The following is a 23,484-nucleotide window of genomic DNA, read 5'->3' on the forward strand; positions in this document are numbered from 1 at the left end:
TTGTTGAATTCTTCTTAGTATCAAATTTTGGGCCACATCCTTCACAGGATCAGAAATAGCTCCATCTGTCAAAAAGTACTGCTTCTATCAATGATACAGACAGTGTCATTCCTGCTTGGCTCGGTGGCACATACGGTCATCCCAGTACACAGGAGGCTGAGACAGGAAGATCACAGTTCACAGACAGCCTCAGCTACTTAGTGAGGCCCTCTACAAACTTAGTGAGACCCTGTTTCAAATTAAATAATTAAAAAATAGGGCAGGGGGTATCGCTCGGAGGTCGAATGACCTTGGGTTCAGTTCCCAGTACTAAAAAAAAAAAAAGTACTTCTATCACTGTTATACTGTATAACAGTATACTATATATAATATATATTACATATAATTATAGTATATATAATATAGTATATAGAGTATACTATAGTATAGTATAACAGTATACTATATTATACTGTCATAGAAATAGTACTTATATTAAATATACTGTTTAGAGTAAATATACTGTAATAGAAATAGTATTTCTCTAACAGTATGGCTCCTGTCCATTATACTAATTCTATCACTCCTATTCACTAAGACTACTGATATGCGCAGAAGTTTCTACTCAAGGATGCAATGCTCCCAAGCCTTAGAGTGACACTTGATGCCACAGGAATCCTCCCTGGACACTGGGCTTCCAAACAGTCTCTGTGGGCTGAGAACCAGTGAGGCCTGGTGTCCGCCCCTTTCAGTGAGTCCCTGAGGTCAGAGGTGTCGGCTTGGCAGGTGGGACGTGGCATCTTCTCTGGTTACTGAACTCCATCCAGGGTCAGCCACGTCTCTGAGCAGGACACTGATGTTCGACGTTGTAGGCATGCCTGAGCTCCAGGAGTGAGCTCACCTCTCTCCAGCCTCTCAAAGAATGAGTGCCTTCCAGCCAAATACATCAAAAGCAGTGACCACGGAAGCCATTTCTTCCCTTGAGTGGCCCCAGCGGAGGTGAGAGGTTCCACCTGCACAGCAGAGCAGGCTGGCTTTGCCTTCCTCTCTCTGTGGAAAGAGGGCTGGGTGGCTTGGAGCTGGTCACAGCTCTGAGTCCCCATTTGGTGGCCAGAGGGGAAACTGCCCAAGGATGAGCTTCCTGTCGCCCAAACTGAAAGTGTCTGGTAAAATCCACTTTCATACTGCACTGGACACCCCCAGGGGGCGGCTGGTGGAGCGAGCGGGGGAGACGCAGCCCAAAGCGTCCAGACAAAGCACTGGCTGTGTACAGGCTGCTCAAGGAATGTTCTCTAGAGACTGCGCTGAGGGCGAGGTGAAGGAGGAGAAGGGGTGATGCTGAACCCTCAGGCCGCAGGACCCCTCTCCAAACCTGCGTCCTCCTGAACCCAGGGCGTCCATGGCCTCCCGGCCCTGCACCAAAAATTTCTCCCTGATCTCACGGAACATTAAGTCCTTCCCGTGGATTCAAAAGGGAGTCCTCCGGAGACAAATCGACCGTCGAGGGGAAAAAATAGCAGAACTCATTTCATTTGGCAACCACTGCTTTAGGAACGACATAAATATTGGATTTGCAACTTTATTTCCCTCCAGAGAGACTCCGGAGAAAATTAAAACAATGGAAGGTTTAATTATTAAAAGCCAAACATCCCGGTACATATTTTCTGGCCCCAAGTTTTAAAAACAAACTCCCAGAGAAAATACATTTTTAATGACTAATTCCCTCCCACCCAGGTGACGTCTTAAGCCATATCTCCTCATGACTCACCCGGCACAAAGGAGTCGGAGAACCAGGAAAAGCAAAGGGCAGGCTTCTGGCTAGAGGGGAGGGGAGGCGGCGCTTGGAGATTCGGGGGATCAGCACCTCCAAATCACTCTGCTTTGGGCTGCATTTTTATGAGCATCTTCTAGCCTGACTACATCAAGAGACACAGTTATGCTGACCAATGTCTCACTTCCAACCTTTGCTTCCACTGTGGACAGTCCTACCAAAAGGACATCCAGAGAAGACGCGCGACGGCCGATTCATTCATTCCGTAAATCGCGTTCCCGTGCTGAGCTACGAAGGCTCTTCACATATGGCGTAGGCAAAGAGGAACCTTGCTTGCAGCTACAGCACTCCAGGAAAATGGCGGAGGGATTCCATCATACACCTCATCTCTCTCCTTGTCGTTGGGCAGCTGCTTGAGGATCCCACACTGGCCAAAGCTATCTCCTCTCTGCTTATCTCTGAATGTCCCCTACTTTGCAGCTGGTCCCCTCCCAATTGTATGTACCAACGACAAGTGTTTGTTGACCACAGAGGTAATTACAAGCTGAGGGGCTTATTGGCTTGTATGCTTATGAAAAGAATGTAGGGCATTATGGAAGGCGGCCACCATGAAGAAAGGTCAAAGCTTGAGGGAGCCGAATGAGAGCCTGCCTTTCTTTCTTTATTCTCCTCCTCTTCTCTTTTTTTCTCTCTCTCCTCCTTCTCCTCCATTTTCATCTCCCTCCTTCTTTCTCTCCTCTATCTCTCTGTCTGTCTCTTTCTCTCTCTGTATTGGAGACTGAACCAGGGGCATTCCACCTCCAAACTACATCCCCAGCCCTATTTTATGTTTTATTTTGAAACAGGGTCTTTCTAAACTGCCAAGTGCCTCACCAAGTTGCCAAGACTGGCCTCAAACCTGTGATGCCCCTGTCTCAGCCTCCCAAGTACTGGAATCACAGGCATGTGCCACCACACCTGGCCAGCCTGTCATAGCTCTAGTAAAGAAGTCTGGCTACTCCTGGAGGGCGTGCAAGGTAGGTAGATACACACTTGGGTTTATAAATTGGAAAAACTGGGAGCAGGGCAAAACATGGGCTGGAATAAGAGACTCCTAGAGAAGAGGTAGCCTGCACATATCCTTGGACAGGACCCAGTTTTCCTGCTACCTCATTCCGATATCATTCTTTGGTTGGAGGGTAATTACATCCCTCAAGGAGGAGGAAGCAAGATAAGTCTCAGTCCTCATTTGAATAACCCCCTGATTCCAAAAATTCCCCACCATTAACAGAGGGTCCTGCCCCTGGTCAAGTTGCCTATTATATCACATGCTGGCAGAAACACAGATGATAAATAAGCCTACAGGATGGTAGAAGGGGCGGGGTACCAGGAGAGCCCCTCAAAAACAGAAAAGCAGCCCCATGGAACCCCTGCTACCCAAGGATGTCTCAAAAACGCAAGCAGCTGGCCACCTCCACCCAACTTGAGACGCAGCACATGAAAGGCATCTTAAAATAACTTGCGGGAAGAAGGGTAAATAAACCAGGGATGATTTATCTCCCAGGAAGAACGGTGTGACTGCTGAATAATTACATGCACCAATCTTTATTAGTATGCAAAGTAGCTGGGCCTGGTTGGCTCCCAGCACTATCAAAGGACAAAAGCCAAGAGAGCTGTGCACATTCTAATAAATCACACCCCACCACTCCCTGCGAGCCGCTGCGACCCCGGGCCCCGGGGCCTCTCTCTGGGCTACTCTTCTCCGAGAGATAAGCGAGGAGTATTTAATTTCTCCCTTCTGGTGATGGATTAGGCCTCCAGAGTTCCTCTGAAGGAGTTCAGAAGGGGCCTGGCCTTCTCTTCGCATAAGTTTTATCCAAGTTATTACTGTTTTACTCGGCAGCTCCTGCAGCTCACTGTTCCTCCTGCCTCCTCTACCTGGAGCCCAGACGGCTTTGCCAGAGCCCAGCACCTCCCTCCTCTTGCCAGGAGCCCCAGCTATGAGCTCCCAGCTGCCTCAGATCCTCTTTATTGGCCCAGTTTGCTGCTCAAAGGACTAGTGGCAAAGAACCTACAAACTCCGCCTGGTCGACCTGCAACTTCCATGTCTCTGAAGACAGATCTGAGCTCCTGTGTAAGGGCTGGAGAGGGTTTAATGGATGAAAATAAGAGTAAAAGTCATCGTTCAAATGGTGATAGTAGAATCTATTGAGTTATGACTGTGCCAGGCACCTTTCTAATCCATGCACATGTATGTGCATGCACACATACACACACACACATATCACATCCCCGATGAAGCAGGGATAATAATAACAGTCCTTACATCATGGCTTGTCACGAGTACTAAATATGTGTAGTAGAGCCAGGCGTGGTGGCACACACCTGTAATCCCAGCATTCGGGAGGCTGAGACAGGAGGATCGTGGTTCATGACCAGCGTCAGCTACTTAGTGAGGCCCTTGGCAGCCCAGTGAGACCCTGTTTCAAAATAAAGAATAAAATATTTCCAGGTGTGGTGGTGCATGCTTGTAATCCCTGTGCTTGGGAGGCAGAGACAGGAGGATCGCACAGGTTCGAAGCCAGCCGCTGCTCCCAAATAAAATATAAAATGGGTCTGGGAGTGTAGCCCAGAGGTAGAAGGGTTCCATCCCCAGTACCACCAAAATTAAAAAAGAATAAAATATAGGGCTGGGGGTGTAGCTCAGAGGTAGAATGCCCCTGGGTCCCATCCCCAGTATCATAAAAAAATTATATGTGTGTGTGTGTGTGTGTGTGTGTGTGTGTATGTGTGTGTAGAAATACACAAATTGATGCACATATAGGCACACAGTTGATACTTATGGCAACCTTTAAGAGTCACTATTATCCCCAATTTACAGAAGCCAGCAATTCACTCACACTATAGCTAAGTTCTAATCTGAATCCAAACATCAGGGCTCGAGTTTATACATTGTTCTACTGGACTAAAACCTCTGTGTTTCTACCATATTTGTAATCTCTAGATGAGTTCCCACACTCACAGAATTAAGACCAAAACCCTGTATGGAAACAGAGGGGGCAGCCTGCGAGATCTGGGCTCTGGCCTCATGCTCTGCCCCGTACCTCCCTGCACCCCGATACAGCCATACTATCCTCCTGCCAGCCCTGCTATAAGCCGAACTCCGTCCCTGCTTGGAGGCTGGGTCCTCTCCTCTGGCAGCAACCCCTTGCCCTCTCTGCTTGGCCAGTTCCTACACATTCTTCAAAACACTTGATTTAAATGCCATTCTTTCAAAATAAAAGAAAAGACAAACCCTTTCCCCCAATTTCTTCTATCCTGTCCTCAGCTTGGTCCCCCGTACGTCCTCAAGGAGTCGTATTCTATTCTTTCATAACATGTAACAGAATGGTGCCTAGATTATCAGAGGCCTGTGTGCTCCCATCTCTCTCACACCCTAGACTGTAGCCGTCATGAGGGCAAAGACTGTGTGTGTGTGTGTGTGTGTGTGTGTGTGTGGTACTGGGGTTCCTGGAAGCCCTTCTACCTCTGGGCTACACTCCCATACCAATTTTTTTTTTTTTTTGGAAACATGGTCTCTTAAGCCAGCACAGCTGGCTTCGAACCTGCGCGATCCTCCTGCCTCTGCCTCCCAAGCACCGGGATTACAAGCGTGCGCCACCGCGCCTAGAGCTAAAGACTGTATTTTTATTGCTGTCTTTCTAGTACCCAGCGTTGGCCCGAGTACCTAGGATACGCTTGCCGAATGGCATACGGCAGAAACTTTAGGCTCTATCCTGACACACGCTGAAGAAACCTGGAGCTTGTCTAACTGCAACAGACACGGCGAAGGGAAAGCAGGTGCCCGTGTTCAGCCCCAAGGCCATCGTCATTTCGGGCACAGAGTGCATTACCTGTAACAAGAGTCTGCATTAAGTATATTCATCAGCTTTGTGTCACTATAACAAAGCACTGGCAGCATTTCAAATGAGCTTTGAAAGAGAAGAAATCTGTTCAGCTTGTGGTTCTCGAGGATCCAATCCATGGTCTGACAGCCCCATCTTTTGGGTCTCTGGTAAGGGAACCAGAGGAAAATGGAAGGGTGTTGAAACAAGTCACCCCCATCGCAAGCCAGGAAGCTGAGAGAGAGGACAAGAAATCAGGGTCCTGCAATTCCTCCAGGACACACCCCCAAAGACCTAAGGAGCTCCCACCAGGACCCTCCTCTTAAAGGCCCACAGCATTCCCCAGCATCGCCACTGGAGATGAAGCCTTTAACGCATGGACCAGTGGGGACAATATCTATACCGACCCGCAGCGCTAAGCTGAGTGCCACCGTGTACATCGTAAATGTCACGCTCTCTCAGCTCCCGGGCAGCACGTCATCCCCCATCTCAATCTGTTTCCCAAAGGGTTCATAAAGCCAACACGTTTGCTACACCCATTTTGCAGATATGCACCGTCTCGCTCATAGCCACATTGTTAACATTTATCCAGATTACAGAAGCCTATTGATAGAACGACCTCCATAGCATAGGAAAACAAGCACCCGCAGCCCCTGCTCCAGTAGCCTTAATAGCCTTAAGGATATTAAAGCAAGACGTTTTGGGAACTCAGACACCTACACACCAATTAGTCTTTGGTCTACTCACTAGTTTAAGGAATTGATTAGGAGTTTTCTGCTAATCCCCCACATCCTTCCCACCGGCTGCTATTCACAGCCTTGACGGGGACCCGCATGTCTGTTCACGTCGACACAGATCCACTGCGTTCTAACCCCTCCCCAGGGCTGTCTCAGACGCCAAAGGACCGCAGGGAGCAAGACGGTCAGTAGTATCCTGGAGTCTGCATAGAGGAACTACGCAAACTCTAGAGCATTAAAAATTAAGAAGTTAAGGCCGGGCGTGGTGGCGCACGCTTGTCATCCCCGCGCTTGGGAGGCAGAGACAGGAGGAGCGCGCAGGTTCGAAGCCAGCCGCGCTGGCTTAAGAGACCCTGTTTCCAAAAATAAAAAAATAGGTCTGGGAGTGTAGCCCGGAGGTAGAAGGGCTTCCAGGAACCCCAGTACCACCAAAAAAAAAAAAAAATTAAGAAGTTAAGACTTTCACAACTGGCTCTCAAACCTAAGCTCCTGGAGGCCACAGCTGCCAGGAGAATCTCCAGACAACTTAATTTTAAAGGATGCTGTGGACCAGGCATGGCTCTGGAAAGATTCTCATCAAAAGATTCCCCTGCTATACATTCCGGAAGGTGGGGTTTCCAGCCACAGGATACACCTTTGAGACAGACTGCGGGCATCATGGTGTTTTCTCCCCAACTTTACAAGCATCATCCACCTCGGCAAGGTCTCCGATAGCACAAGTTTGCAGCCCAGGATCTTCCCACCACTTCCTGCCCTGTCTGCAGCTCCGAGTATGAAGAAGACAGCACGTCTGAGAGCACGTGGTCTGCAGGGGAGACGGACAATTAGCCAGTAATGCGGGGCCAGAGGCAGAGCGCACGGAGGCAAGATTGATTCATTAGGTTCAAGATGGACCACAGTGAACCGGAGTTTGCTGGGCTCACTCAGGCCGGGAGGAAGGGGAAGGAGAGGAAGAGTCTAGGTCCAAGAGGCAACATGTTTTAACACTTTTCCCTCCCAGTGCCATCTTATATCATGGAGGCAACAGCATCCATAAGCTCTCTGTTGAAGACCCAGGCTCTCCTCTGCTCCCAGAGGTCGTGGGCTAGATGAAACCCACCTACTGTCTGCTCCCAGATGCCATGGGCCACACCAAACTTACCTGCTGTCTGGTCGCAGATACCATGGGGTAAGCCAGACCCGCCTGCTGTCTGTTCTCAGATGTCGTGGCTCCAACCAAACCTGTCTGCTGCCTCAGATACCACGGTCTAGAGCACACTCACCCCAACTCCCACAGTACAGGGGTGACCTTGAACGGCTAGCCCGTGAGGATCCACAGATGAGCCTGGGACCTAGATCAGGTTCATAGGAAGAATTACTCTAAAGAATTCACCCAGAATACACAAAGGAAAGACACAGGGAAAAGAGGAGGGTGCATACAGGTGCAGAAGACTGAGAAAGCCTGCGTGCATAGCATAGAGGCCCCAGAAGAGAATGAAGACCATATCAGAGGAAGAAAAACAAAACAAAAAAATGGCTGTGGAGAATTCTCCACTGTCCAGCAACACCGTTCTTCTGAAAGTCCCAAAGAGAATAAAGTATAAGCCTGTACTCACAGTGACACTGTGTAACATAGGAGTATAGACAGAATCTGAAAGGCTGACATAGAGAAATTATCATGCCTACCAAGAAAGACACTTCGACCTGACACACGGCTTTCAGAGGGACAAAAAGGCAATGAAATAACAGAGAAATAACCATAAATCTAGCATTTCAGACCCACCAGACTATGATTTGAGAAGGTGGGCAGCACAATGATACTTTCAGCCACAGAAAGGCCAACCAACCCTTGCCAATGAGCTTTCAAAGTGGCTTCAGAATAAAGACAATAAATACTCAGCAAGATAAGAAACTGAGCCTGGAGACGGATGCGCTTTCATTCTATTTGAAATGTTAGCTACAAATGACTCTTTCAAAAGCATTAAACTGAGATCCTAGTTAATAAGAAAAAATAGTGGATAGATAATGCCTGCTAGCATTCATAACATGTCCACTAAGGATTTCTCAACCTTGGCAGTGCTGGTATCGGGACCGGATGGTTCTGTGGTGGGAGCAGTCCTGTGCACGGTAGGTAGGATGCATCAGTGTCGTTGGGTCAGGAGCACACTCCACCCCAGAGCCCAAACCAAAAATTCCTCCAGAAATTGATGAGTGTCCCCTCGGGGCAAAATCGCCTTCAATTGGGAACCAGGGTACTAAGAAGAGATAGGATCAGTTGTCTTCAAACGAGTGCACAACACAGGAAATCAAGAGGGCTTGGCTGATCCAAGAGAAAGAGGTAAAGGAAATAAAGGAGAGAGGGGTGTGGGGGAGAAGAAAGAAAGAATACTGTGAACGAAAGTAATGAAATAAGCTGGTTTTTAAATGCCTATAAATTGACCCTCTAAAAGGCAGAGGTGATTTGACTCATGGTCAAACAAGAGCCCGACCAGGCACAGTGGTACATGCCTGTAATCCCAGTACTTGGAAGGCTGAGACAGGATGATCACAGGTTCGAGGACAGCCTCAGCAACTTAGTGAGACTCTCAGAAATCTAACAAGATTTTTAAAAAGGGCTAGAGGTATAGATCAAAGATAGAATGCCCCTGTGTTCAACCCCCAGGGTGAAAAGACAGACAGGATGTAGCCAAGTGCTAGTTACAACACATATATCTAAAACCAAGCTGCACAAAAAGATGACGAATACAGAGATAGGAAAGAGGATCCCGTGAAAAATGCTACACAAAATAAAGCTGATTAGCTATATCGATATCTTAGTATTAGATAAAATAAAGACAAAAACAGTTAAAGTGTAGGAGATAGCACAGTATAATAAAAAATGAAGAATTCAAAAGATTATAATAGTTATGAACATGTGCATACCCAACATGTTTGAAACATATAAAGTAAAACTGATTATAAAAACATGGAAAACTTGAAAATACGCATTCAGAATGGAAGATTTTTATACATAAAATTTTACAGGTGGGCGTGGTGGCGCACTCTTGGAATCCCAGGACTTGGGAGGCTGAAACAGGAGGATTCGGGTTCGAGGCCAGTCTCAGCTACTTAGTGAGGCCCTCCACAACTTAGTGAGACCCTGTTTCAAAATAAAGAATGAAAAATAGGGCTAGGGATATATCCCAGAGGTAGAATGTCCCTGGGTTCAATCCCTAGCACCACACACACAAAAATTTACATATAAAAGAAACTCTTATATCAAGCAGAAAAAAAAGATAAAGGGGTAGAAATTTTGAGAGACAAATAAAAAAAAGTGATTAATAGGGCCCTGAACTTCAAAAAGGTACAATATACATTTCATGTACCCATGGTGTGTTTTTAAATTTTGATTGGGTACTGGATCACAAATAAAGTCTTTCTTTCAAAGAAGCACTATCACATAGTCCTCATTTTTTGACAACAATGTAAGCCATTAGAAGTCAATCATATTAAATACAAGGTACAAAGATCAGAATGAAAATGTAAAGTTATTCAGAAATAGCAAGTAAATTACTACATGCTGCAGGAAGTGACTAACGGGTATACTCAGAGGTAAAGTCATCACCTTAAATGTACTCATGAGAGCCCAGCAGGGAGAGAGGTAAATAAGGCACACAACCGTCCGGCACCATGAGCGAGAAAAAGGTCAAAGCACACCAGAGCAAGCAGAGGGAAGAAAATAACCAAGATTTTAAAATGTGCTAACAAAACTTTATAAAAGAGAGAAAAGCTAAGCCAGGTGTGGTGCTGCATGCCCATAATTCAAGTGCTTGGGAGGCTGAGACAGGAGGATCACAGGTTTGAGGTCAGCCTCAGCAACTTAGCAAGGGCCTCCACAACCTAGCTAGATCCTGTTTCAAAATTTAAAAAAAGGGCTGGGGTATAGGTTGGAGGTAGAACACCCCTAAGTTTAATATACAGTATAACACACATACAAAAAAAAAAGGCATGTGGGTGTGTTTGTGGAGAGAGAGAGAGAGAGAGAAAGAGAGAGAGAGAGAGAGAGAGAGAAAGAGAGAGAGAAGGAAAGAAGAGAAGAAGAAGAAGAAGAAGAAGAAGAAGAAGAAGAAGAAGAAGAAGAAGAAGAAGAAGAAGAGGAGGAGGAGGAGGAGGAGGAGGAGGAGGAGGAGGAGGAGGAGGAGGAGGAGAGCAGGAGGAGAAGGAGGTGGAGAGGAGGAGGAGGAGGAGGGAAGCAGGAGGAGAAGGAGGTGGAGAGGAGGAGGAGGAGGAGGAGGAGGAGGAGGAGGAGGAGGAGGAGGAGGAGGAAGAAATAATTCATGAAACTTCAATGATGGGACATTTTTTGTGGTACTGGGGGTGGAACCCAGGGGCTTTTCTACCTCTGGGCTACACTCCCCAGACCTACTTTGTATTTTATTTAGAAACAGGGTCTCACTAAGTTGCCGAGAGCCTCACTAAGTAGCTGAGGCTGGCTTCAAACCTGTGTGATCCTCCTGTCTCAGCCTCCCGAGCGCAGGGATTATAAGCATGTGCCACCATGTCCGGCTTTTAATGTTGGAACTTTTAAAGAAACTGGCAAACTAATAAAAAAAAAAAAGAAGGAAAAGGACGGAGAAGAAGCAGAGGAAAGCCGAGTAGGCCTCTTTGGAATGACAGAGGGATATAGCTACAAATTTAGAAATATCTCATTGTAGCAAAATACACATAATGTAAACTTTACCGCTTTAGCCATTATATGTGTACAATTGAGTAGCACTTAATCCATTTACAATGTTGTGAAGCCATCACCACCGTCTAGTTCTACACCATTTTCATCCCCACTCCACCCTACCCACCCACCCCCCAAAAAATAACCCTGTCCCCTTGAAGAAGGCATTACCCCTTAACCTCAGCCCTTGAAAACCACCCGTCTGCTTCCCGACTCCATGGATTCACGTGGTTGGGGCATCTGGGATGAATGGGGTCATATACCGTCTGGACTTTGGGGTCCGGCCACTTTCACTGGGCTTACTGTGTCTGAGACTTACTTGTGGAGAGCCCTCCTACAACTTCACGCTGAGATTAACATTTTGAACTAACCCAAGCTGTATACAAGACTATGGGCTGGCCAAGACGTGTCTGCAAGCTAATTCCAAGGGCCCCGATTATGTGATAGAGCGTGGATACAGGGTAGTCTTTGATGTCTTCCTCACCCAGGGATGTTTAACTCCTCCTTCCTCAAAGCTTGTCACATGTCTCCGCCCTGACGTTCCTTATCAGAACCCGTGACAATTGCTAGCTTCTGTGTTTGATGAACTTTTATGACGCCTTGTTTAAAAATTCTTTAAAGCAATACCGGCTGCAGGAGATTCAGGAGAATTGTCGGCGAACCCCTCCCCAGCCCCCTGGATATTAAATATAATTTTCTCCAAATTATTGTATCTGACTCTGTGTCATTTTCGTGGGAGAAGACCATTTTTCAGTAGCTGCCTGGAGCAGCTACTTCCGTGGCGGGACTGCAGAGAAGGCAGTGTCTTCCAGTGTCTGCTGGAGTCGCCTCAGTCACTCACACTGTACCACTTGCCAAGACTTCAGTCTTTTCTACAGATGAATAAATTTCAGCTGCGTGGGTATACCATGTCTCACGTATGCCATCATCAGTGGACATTTTGGTTGCACCTGTCTCTTGAATGTTCAGCTAAAAGTTTTTGTTTGAACATCTGTTTTCAGTCTTTTGGCTATGCACCCAGAACTGCTAGGTAATATATTTCTGTTAGATACATTTTTTAAACAAAAAAGAGTAAAACATAAACAGTGCTCTCCCCAAAATAAACAAAAAACAGTACGCTATATTATAATAGAATAGAAAACTATCCATATCCTTGCTAAACTTAAATGACTAAAATTGACTCAAGAAAAATATAGCAAAGCCTCAATAAATCAATAACATTAAAACAAACAGAGCTGGTTATTCAAGTTACCTTTCCTCTCGAATATGCACACGAGCCCAAGGCAAATACTCTACAGGCAAAGTTTTCCAAATTTGTAAAACACAGTTCATCTTTTTCCTTGTAGAGATTCCTTCAGAGAATATAAAGTGAAAGGTCCCAACTTACCTCCTGAAGGTAGTATTACCTTAGTAACAAAATCAAGCAAGGATGGTAGGAGAGGAAATTATAAACTCTTCTTGCTTATCAATGTGGACATAAAAATCTCAAATAAACAAACTATTGAATGGGATTCATCAGCATCTAAAAAGAGTCATAAGTTATGAGCAAATAGGACTTATCTTTAAAATCCAATAATGTTTTGAAACCAGAACTCCTACAAAGGGAAGGCACCACAATTAAAAGATTAAGGTGAGGGCCTATAATCATACTACTTTATGAAGAAAAGATATTTTTATAAACTTTAATGCCTATTCATTACAAAACACCTTAGTGAACTAGATGTAATCGTCAACTTTCTGTACCCAGTGGTGTTACCTATCAAAAACTATTGCAAAGTCACACTTAAAGGAGAAACTTTAGATAAGTAATGTTGAGAATGGAAAAACACTGCCCAGAATCACTGCCTGCATTCACGATTTCTCTCTTGGTCTCTCAGCTAATGTAATACACAAAAATTTAAGGTCTAGATAGATAAATAGACTTGAGTATTATATTTTCCTATCTAGAAATCTATATGATTTATTTGTTTAGATTTTTTAAAAGAGAGCCTTTTGGCTGTTTGAAAAATGATCAAATTATGTGGATACCATAAATAGAAGAGTCAAGAAGTTCTATAACCCAATTATTAGAAGTATTAAGAATCTGGCAAGGTTCGGGGTTCTTTATGTATTCTGGCTATTAATTCTCTGTCAAAAGAGTAGCTGGCAAAGATGGTTCACACTATTGTTTCCTTGGTTGTGTGGAAGCTTTTTAATCTGATGCCATACTATTTATTAATTATTTTTTGTGTGGTACTGGTGATTGAACCCAGGGGCATTCTACCTTCAAGCTACACCCCCAGCCCTATTTTTTATTCTTTCCTTTGAAACAGGGTCTCACTAAGTTGCACAGGGCCTCACTATGTAGCTGAGGGTGGCGGCGAGCCTGCGATCCTCCTGTCTCCGCTTCACAAGTACTGGGATGACAAGTGTGCACCTCCATTGCCTGTGCCCATAGTTTGGAAAGTTGGCCCTGCGTTTTCTTCTAGCAGCTGCAGTATTTCTCATCTAATTCCCAGGTCTTTGATCCACGCTGAGTTGGACTTTCGTGTGGGGTTAGAGACAGGGGTCTAGTCTCATTCTTCTACACATGGAGATCCAGTTTTCCCGGTACCAGGTGAATAGGTTGTCCTCTCTCCAGCATGTGCTTTGGACCCCTTTTTTCAAGAATCCGATGACTAGATCTGTGAGGGTTTGTCTCTATATTTTCTCTTCTCTTCCATTGGCCTATGTGTCTGTTCTTTGTTTTGTTTTGTTTTGCTTTGTTTTTTGCAGGTCTGGGGATGGAACCCAGAGGCATTCAACCTCTGAGCTACACCTCCTGCACTATTTTCTATTCTTTATTTTGAAACAGTGTCTCACTGAGTTGCAAAGGGCCTCACTAAGTAGCTGAGGCTGTCCACGAACCACAACCCTCCTGTCTCAGCCTCCCAAATGCTGGGATTACAAGCGTGCACCACCATACCTGACTGTTATGTATCTGTTCTTAACACCTGTATTGTACATTTCTTTCCTAGCACTATAGTATAATTTTAAATGGATTATTGTGATGCATCTTGCATTGCTTTTTGCTTAGAATTGCCTTTGCTATCTTGGGTCTTTTATTCTTTCAAATGATTTTAATTCTTTCAAGAATGCCACTGATTTTTTTTTGGTGGTACTGGGGTTCCTGGAAGCCCTTCTACCTCCGGGCTACACTCCCAGACCTATTTTTACATTTCTATTTGGAAACAGGGTCTCCTAAGCCAGTGCGCGTGGCTGGCTTCGAACCTGTGCGATCCTCCTGTCTCTGCCTCCCAAGCACGGGGATTACAAGCATGCACCACCACGCCCAGCGAGCCACTGATATTTTGATGGGGATTTCATTACCTTTGGTAATCTAGTCATTTTAACAATATTAATTCTACCTGTCTATGAACATGGGAGGTTTCTCCATGTTCTAGTATCTTTTTCTCTTTCTTTATTCAGTGTTTTGTAATTTTCATTGTAAAAGTCTTTCACCTTCTTGGTTAGATTTATTTCTAGATATTATATTTTTGAGGCTATTATAAGTGGAGTTGTTTTCTGGTTTCTTTCCCTGTGGATTCATTGTTGGTGTAGAGAAAAGCTATTGATTGTTGTATGTTGATTTTTTAGCCTGCTGTTTACTGAATTTGTTCATCAGCAATAGAAGTCTTCTGGTAGAGCTTTTGGAATCTTCTAAGCACAGGATCATATCATCTGCAAACAGATCTTATCCTGTTTTTACACCTCTTATTTGCTTCTTGTATAAAATTGCTCCAGCTAAAATTTTAGTACAGTATTGAATAGGAGTGGTAAGAGTGGGCATTCTTGTATTGTTCTTGGCTTTAGAGGAAGTGCTAACATTTTCCAGATCCAATATAATGTTGGTCTTGGGATTATCCTATGTAGCCTTTAGATTGCTGGGTAAAGATCAACATGCAAAAATCAATCACATGAAAACAGAATTATATTAAAAATAGTGTAAACAATTTTAATGTATATGAGAAAAAAGTCACATGATACAAAACCTCCAAAGTACCTAGAAATAATTTTTAAACATTCATACAACTGTGTTGTGAATGTGTACACACAGAGCAAAGATATGTATAGATGGGTCACTCATAAATAAACTTAAATGTGCAAAACATTATATAAATATTGATGAAGATTAACGAGACCTAAGAGAAGTTCTCAAAGATGGTGAGATATACTATATTCATAGATGGGAAAGCAACATCATGAGGTTGTTAAATCTCCTGTCACCTTTTCTGTACTTGGGAGGCTGAGACAGGAGGATCACAGGTTCAAGGTCAGCCTCAGCAAGTAGTGAGACTCTCATCAACCTGATGTTATACTCAAAGTCCGGGACCCCAGCGGGAGAGAGACCACCACCACACACAATAATGCAAAAAACAGAAAGGGGCTTATTGGGGAACTAGCTTGAGCTAGGGTCCAAGTCCCTCCAATGCAATGGAGTCTTGACAAGGACCCCGAGTCTTTGTTCCAAGGCAGTTTTATACATTTCAGTCACTCGGGCTGTGATTTACAGAGGAGTTATCTTTAGACCAAAAGGAATTTTTACTGCTGTTATCACAAGCCACGGACAGGATACTTGGTGCCTCCCATTTGGTTCGTGCCTCCTGGGGTTGGTTGGGAGTTTTTCATCCTGACCCAGGTGCCAAAACTGGCACTTAACTGTTAGTTGTATTCCTGGGAAACTGAAACTTAGGCCTAGCGTGTTTGCTGTATGGATGAAGCCTGTCATGGCCCCACTTTGGTCCTACGCTAGTGAGCGCTGTTTCAAAACAAAAATAAAGTAGGGATGAGGATATAGCTCGGAGGTAGAGTACCTCTGGGTTCAATTCCTAGTAACACACACACACACACACACACACACACACACACACACACACACAGCTCTCCCAGCCAAATTTGCAACATATAACACAATATTGTCAACCACAGTCCTTTTGTTGTAAGTCAGACCTCTAGACCCGCTCACCCCACAGGACTGCCAGCATTGGCTGAGGGTGTACACTTTCAGTTTCTTTAGTTTTGGGCAATTTTTTCTTTACTTTTCTTTACCATCGTGGCATCCTGGGTATTACTTACTACATCACAGGAGGAGGAGCGTAACATCAACGGTCCCACGTTCAGCAGTGCCAAGGGTGCCCACTGGGTTCAGGTTGCATCACCCTGACCCACCCCCTTTGTACAAGAGGTTTCAGCAGCTACGGGTCATCATCACCCATGGTCCGGCATTTTACAAGGGCTGCAAAACAGTGACTCCCCCTTGCCCTTATGGCTGTGACTTTTCTACAGAGAGCCTTCCCTTAATAAATATTTGCCCTGGTTCATGAAAACTAGATGGATTTTGGACTTGGATGCTGGGTTTGAGGGACTTGCCACATGACCCTCTCTACTTTGAATGTGTTTGAGAATTTCCTTAAGAAAAAAAATAAAAATCAAACACAAGGTTAAAAAAATAAAAAAAACTAAAGGCATAGGGACAAAAGTGGGAGAGAACACGCCAAATGTCTTGCCATAATTAATGCAAAGGTTTAGGAGTACAGCTGACTTGTATGTACTCCTATATGTCCAATTCATCAAGAAATAGATAGAGTTGGCTCTTCAGACCTGTGGATTCCACATCTGTGAATTTAACCAACGATGGATCAGAAATATTCTGGGGAAAAGAATGTAGCTGTACCAAACAGAACAGACTCTCTTTTTGTAATTATTCTCTCAACAATACAGTATAACAACTGTTCACATGTAATTTACATTGCATTAGGTATTGTTAAGCAATCTGGAGATAATTCCAAATATATGGGAAGGATTTGCATAGGTTCTGAGCAAACGCTGCACCATTTGGTAAAGGAGACCCCACAATGTTGTTATCTGCCGGGCGTGATGGCGCACGCTCGTCATCCCAGCATTGGGGAGGCTGAGACAGGAGGATCGCGGTTCACAGCCAGCCTCAGCTACTTAGTGAGGCCCTCTGCAAATTAGTGAGACCCTGTTTCAAAATAAATAATAAAAAAACAGGGCTGTGAGTGTAGCCTGAAGGTAGAATGCCCCTTGAATCAATCCCTAGAACCGCAAAAAAAAAAAAAAAAAAAAAAACGTCATCAGCAGAGAGTCCTGGAAATAATTCTCCAATGCAGCCTGAGGGATGACCATATTCTAATTAGAAAAACAAACAGAAGGGCAAAATTCTGTTGACAACGTGCGGGCCTGGGGCTGTGGGACATCGTCCTTAAGTTGGGAATCCGGACCAGCAATTCCTAACGAGGTATCATTTGAAGGGTCTGGCCCAGCAAAGCCCTCGGGAAAGAGCATATTGGGTAAAGACAACCCAAATCCCAGGATAGTGATGAGCTCACTGTTTGCGGAGGAAGAAAGGCTAAAGTAAGATACGGCAAGGCCCCAGACAGGCATCACTCGGGGTTTCATAAAACCAGAGGCTGATCTTCCGCATCACCCCAGAAATTCCTCCCAACCTCACAGACCAGGGCCCCGGGCCCCATTCACAGAGCCCAAATCACACTGGAGAGCTCCAACTTTGGCCGCTGCTGAGCAGGTAGAAGGCAGAAAACCCAGCAAATCCCCAACAATGGATCGCGGCGGCTCTGTAATGATGAGGCAAAATAGTGATAATTAAATGAGTTTAGCAGCATGCCAAGATGAAGAATAACAGTCCTGGGAAATGAGCTTGGTAACTCATTACCCTCAGGCTTGCATGCACACCCCAGCCAGGGCACGAAAGCTGCAGAATGCACGAGTCCCTGGCCGCACGTTCTGGTTGTGCACAATGTTGGCTTTGGCCCCGCACAGGTTACATTGGAGCCAAGCACAGCTGGGCTCCGTTTTCAACTCTGAAGGAAAACGAGAGCTAAGCTGAAATTTATCTCACTTACAGAGCACTTTACCAGGGTGCCCTCCAGATCTGTGTAGACACTAGTAATAGATAACAAAAGATATTTACTCTTAACTAGAGAAAGAAAAGAAAGAAGGAAAACAGGCCATTGGGGGTCGTTGCAAATTGTGATAGGGTGGGTCCTGAGGCAGCCCAGAGCAGGGTCCTCTAGCAGGAATCTGACTTCTCTGTGTCAGGGACATTTTGACAGAGGTCACACTTGGCCTGAGTTTGAAACCTGCTTATGGGAAGGAAATATCTTGTTCTAGGCCAAGAGAACCAGATAGGCTCGAGCCGGGACAGGGTGGAAACAGGGAACCCAGGAAGGTAACATTTAAAATGATTTTAGCCGGGCGTGGTGGCGCACGCTTGTAATCCCCGCGCTTGGGAGGCGGAGACAGGAGGATCACGCAGGTTCAAAGCCAGCCTCGCTGGCTTAAGAGACTCCGTTTCCCAATAAAAATATAAAATAGGTCTGAGAGTGTGGCCCAGAGGTCGAAGGGTTTCCAGGAACCCCAGGACCACCAAAAAATAAAATAAAATAATTTAATCTCCTGGCACCCAAAGTTCTGGAACCAGGATGCACGTTGCGTCCTTGATAAACACCCACTCTTAAAGTCATCACTAGCCACCGTCCCCGGCAGCATGATTGAAAGAAGGGCCTGACCTCCGCAGAAGACATTTCTCTTTTCCTCAATACCTAATGAGTTTTTTAACCATTGGTTTTACTGCAAAGATTAGGTACAGGCCAAAGAGAAAGAGGCAGGAGAGAAGAAAGGCAATACATACACCCGGCCCTAGTTCCCCCACTGAGATCCAGCCACTGAAATGTTCTGATGCGTGGGTTTGTAGTTTTCCTTTTCCCTCTGCTGACCGATGCCTTCAAAACAAGTTAGAATACTGTTTGTAGAGTGGAAATCATCTCATGTTACTGCTGGAGGTCTGCAGTTTGGCCAGATGCCAAGCCTCATTAGCCACGGATTCCGGCTCCTACTTACGAAATTGCTATCAGGAAAGGGTTCAAGGGCCTGCTGGCAGGAGGGAGGTGATTCCTCATCTAAGGGACTGACTGTAACCGGAAGGGTCAGGAGTCCAGTTGCTTAACGGATGCGCACCGACTTGCGCCTCCTACGTCTGTCCCTTGGCCCTCTCCCATGGCAACCGCAACACTGCCTTCACAGGGATCTAGAAACTTCTCGACACTTAAAACCCTCTCCGTTGACAGCCATGGTGGGGAAGGGGTGGTTGACAGAGTGTGTCTCGGAGCCTGCCTCCTCTGCAGCTCATGGGCGGCTCACGCCAGGGCACCGCCAACCACGCCTCTTCTGTTGACCTGGTCTTCCAGAGGTGGTCTACGCTTCTTCATTTCTTAGCCACCGAGTGGCCACATCCCCCTGGCCCAGGCGTAGCTCACTCTCCCATTTGGTGGTCCCACCATGCCTGCAGGCTTAGAGTCTCAACACCCTGGTGTGAGGTGAGAATTTCCAGAAAAGAGGCCCAGCTTCCCGACCAGGGGCTCTAGTTTCAGGTGGAAAGGTGTAAGGACTCACCTCCTGTACAGGCTTCCCACATCTACAGAATGAATCAACACAAACCCAGAACCTTGGGAGATCTTTTATCTTACAGCCTTGCCAGGTCAGGAGTGCAGGGAGGAGGCAGCCTGGTGCCTCTGCTCTGAGCTCTCACCAGGACGCAGCACACGTGTCGGCTGGGACTGTGTCTCGTCCGAGGCTCAGCGGGGAAGGATCTGCTCCCCGCTCCTCTGGTTAACAGAACCCATCTCTGTGCAGCTCCAGTGGTCAGGGAGAGCAATAGGTAGGTGAGGGCTACACTGGATCCATGCAGGAGGGTCTGAGTGTGAACGAGACTGCGACCCCCTTCATGGGATTGGTTCCAAAAGGGACCAGGGGGTCTTGTGTGGGCACCGACAAAAAGGGAAAAAACAAGACTGCATTGGCAGATTGGAAATGCCTGCTATCCACACAAGTGGATCCAAAATGAATCAATCGAACCCTGCATCCAAAACAGACCAATCAGATCCTGGGTTCCCAAAATGGACCGATCGGATAGGTCAGTAGACTATAAAAGCTCTCCTCGGGGGAACTCGCAGTGGCAACCCTTTTGGGGGCCTCCTCCCCTGTCTGGGAACTTCGCTGTTTCTCTCTGCTAAATACTGAGTTTTGACCTCTGCCTCTGCTGAGTTAAATTCTCACACTCTCAAAGATAAGAACTAACGTAAGATACAGGTTCAGGCCTGAGGTCTACCCACCTCAGCCCACTCCTCCTGGTTCTCATCGCACCAGTCTCCACTCGGCTCCTGAAGGCTGCCTGCCCCCAACGCCCAGCTGAGAGAGAGCTAGCTGGGAGGGCTGGCCTTGCCACACGGCCCTCCCAAGGTCTTTATCTTGCTTCTTTAATGCCAGAAAGAGATTCTGTGCATCTGCATGGACACACGGACACACACACACACACACATACACACACACACACACACACACACACACACACACACACACACTCACCACCCTCATGAGCCTACTTGTTCAAGTTATCCATGACCCCAAAGTCAACACACGAGGCACATTCATAGCCACCCGGGGTGATTAAGGGGACACGGGAAGATTGGCCAAAGATTTGAGTTACACACATTCCCCTGGCCCTCTGCTTTCTCATTTCAACTTGACTACAGAGTCTACAGAGGAGCCACCACTGGGGGGATATCCCTGCTAGCAAGAGGGGCTCTCTGGCTCTGGGGCCAGATGGACGAAGTCTGGAGCCCAACCTTGGTCCCGGTCAGCAGGGCAGCCACCAACGAGACACTGGAATCCTTCTAGACTTTGTTTCTTCTTTTGTAAAATAAAATAGGATGAGTTGTTCATAGGTCTTAAGATTATAACTGTTGTGCTATATGTACAAAGTCTCCATGAACACCGGTCAACAATCTCCCAGCAGAAGCATTTAGCCCTGTAAACACGCTGGAGATAGCAGCTCTGCCAGCTGCATGGCTCCCTGCCCCCCCGACGCCACAGACTCGTCATCACAGACCAAGAAAGGACGACCCGCCTCTGGCCTCACGCCCATGGGCTGTACCTCTGCCTCCCGACCCACATCCCAGTCCCCTTGAAGCACTCAAGGCCTGGGGGTATAGGCAACAGAAACTAAGGATGGAGGGCACACAAAACCAAGCGGTTGTTAAAAACGACGCTGGGACTCAAGGCACTTAAGAAAAAGATGAAGAATCAGCTTTGAGAATCCACGCGGTTGCTCTGCCAGAGCGCCCCGTGAGGGGCTTGAGCCGGGCTCAGGGAGCTCCTGACGTCTCTGACCTCGTGTCCTGCACCCAGAGTTCGTTCTGGGAGGATGGTACGATGAGCCAACGTGGGATCGGCTGCCCAACTTTCTTTAAAATTGTGGCATCACAGAACATTCTCCCTGAGATAACCACCTGCTGAGAATCAGTGTCCCCCCAAACAGAATCAGAGTTTCACTGATAAGGAGAAGTGAGGACCCACAAAACACAGGTGTGCACTCTGGACACATCAGGAAGCCACAGGCCAGGCCCGGTCAGTGCCCACGCTCTATGCAGGGGACACGGCCTCTATGAGAAGGGAGGCTCCCAAGACCTGTGTCCACTCACTTGAAAACCCTTTGTCTAAAGCCAGATATCCAGAGAGAAGTCAAATCAAGTCCTTGCCCCTGAACCCCTCAAAATCCACTGGGAAGGTGTTTTTGTTTTTAAGCAAATTAGTCTCTTACTTGGGAGGCTGAGACAGGAGGATTGTGGTTTTGATGCCAGTGAGTGGAAACTTATCGAGACCCTGTTTCAAAATTAAAATAAAAACAAAACTCTCTAAAGCACACGATGTACTTAAATATATTGAAGTCAACCACTAAGCCAAGCATGGGAAGGAGGGACTGGGAGGGGATAGGGTGAGGATTGGGGAGAGGCTAACTGGGTGATGTGTGCACGTATGTCTACACAAATTTTTTACCCCATTATGATATATGATTACAATGCACCAATAAAAATTTAAAAATAATAAAAATAATTTAAAAATTTTTTAAAAACTGGGCATAGCGGCATATGCCTATAATCCTTGGGAGACTAAGACAGGAGGATCACAGGTTCAAGGCCAATCTCAGCAACCTAGTGAGGCCTTCTGCAACTTAATGAGGCCCTGTTTCAAAATAAAAAATAAACTAGGACTGGGGGTGTGGCTCAGAGGTAGACTGCACCTGGGTCCAATGAAGGCAAGCATGAGTGACTGTGACTACAAGATGAAATTCCAACAAAATAAAATAAAATTTTTAAAAAAGCAAGCAAGCTAGTAACAAGGAAAATGAGAATTACATTTACCGGTGGCTCCTTGTGCTCACCACTGGGCCGGAGGCCTGCAATTTTATTTTATTCAATTCCTGTGGCTTGTGTGGAAGGCACTGGCCATGTGTGCGGATGGCTGTGGGTGGAATGGCCGACAGTGTCCTAGACCCTGCTGAAGAACATCAGTTGTGGTGGCGCACGCTTGTAATCCCAGCATTCGGGAAGCTGAGACCAGAGGATCGCAGTTCGTGGACAGTCTCAGCCACTTAGTGAGGCCCTCCGCAACTCAGTGAGACCCTGTTTCAAAATCTAAAAAACTAAAAAAATAGGGCTGGGGGTGTAGCTCAGAGGTACAGTGTCCCAGGGTTCCATCCCAGTACCCACCCCCTCCAAGAAAAGAAAAAAAAAAAAATCAGCGGTGCCTGAGAATTTATACTGCAGAGTAGTCTTTTCAGATGATGGGTCCTTGTGGAGTAGAGAAGAATTTTATTGGCCCTGATAATATACCAGTACCACCAAATATATATATATATATATACCTTCTACCTCCGGGCTACACTCACAGACCAATATATATACTGGAGCCTTTATTTTTTTATTTTTTTAACAAATTTTTTTATTGAACATAAATGGTATACATTTAAACTATATTTGGTGCCCTCTCCCCGCTGCCCCCGTTTTCCCTTCCCCCCTTCCACCAGTGGTTGTCCGGGCTAACCATATCATATTCATAATTTTACACATATTCAGATGTAGACCCTCATTTTTTTTTTTGGTAGGTACTGGGGTTCCTGGAAGCCCTTCTTCCTCCGGGCTACACTCCCAGACCTATTTTATATTTTTGAAACAGGGTCTCTTACGCCAGCGCGGCTGGCGCGATCCTCCTGTCTCTGCCTCCCAAGCACGGGGATTACAAGCGTGCGCCACCACGCCCGGCTACCCTCATTTTTTAAAATTTGGAAACAGGGTCTCTTAAGCCAACATGGCTGGCTTTGAACCTGCCTCCTGTCTCTGCCTCCCAAGCATGGGGATTACAAGCGTGCGCCACCACGCCCAGCATAATGATAATATTTTTATATTTATTTTTTGGTGCTGAGGATTGAGTCTAGGTGTGTTCTATCTCTGAGCTATACCCCGCCCTATCTTATTTTTTATTTTGGAACAGCATCTCATAAGTTGCTGAGGGTTTCTCTAGGTTACTGAGGCTGGCCTCAAACCATGATCC

The sequence above is a fragment of the Muscardinus avellanarius genome (assembly GCF_963383645.1).
Source record: "Muscardinus avellanarius genome assembly, chromosome: 10".
Classification (NCBI taxonomy): Eukaryota; Metazoa; Chordata; class Mammalia; order Rodentia; family Gliridae; genus Muscardinus; species Muscardinus avellanarius.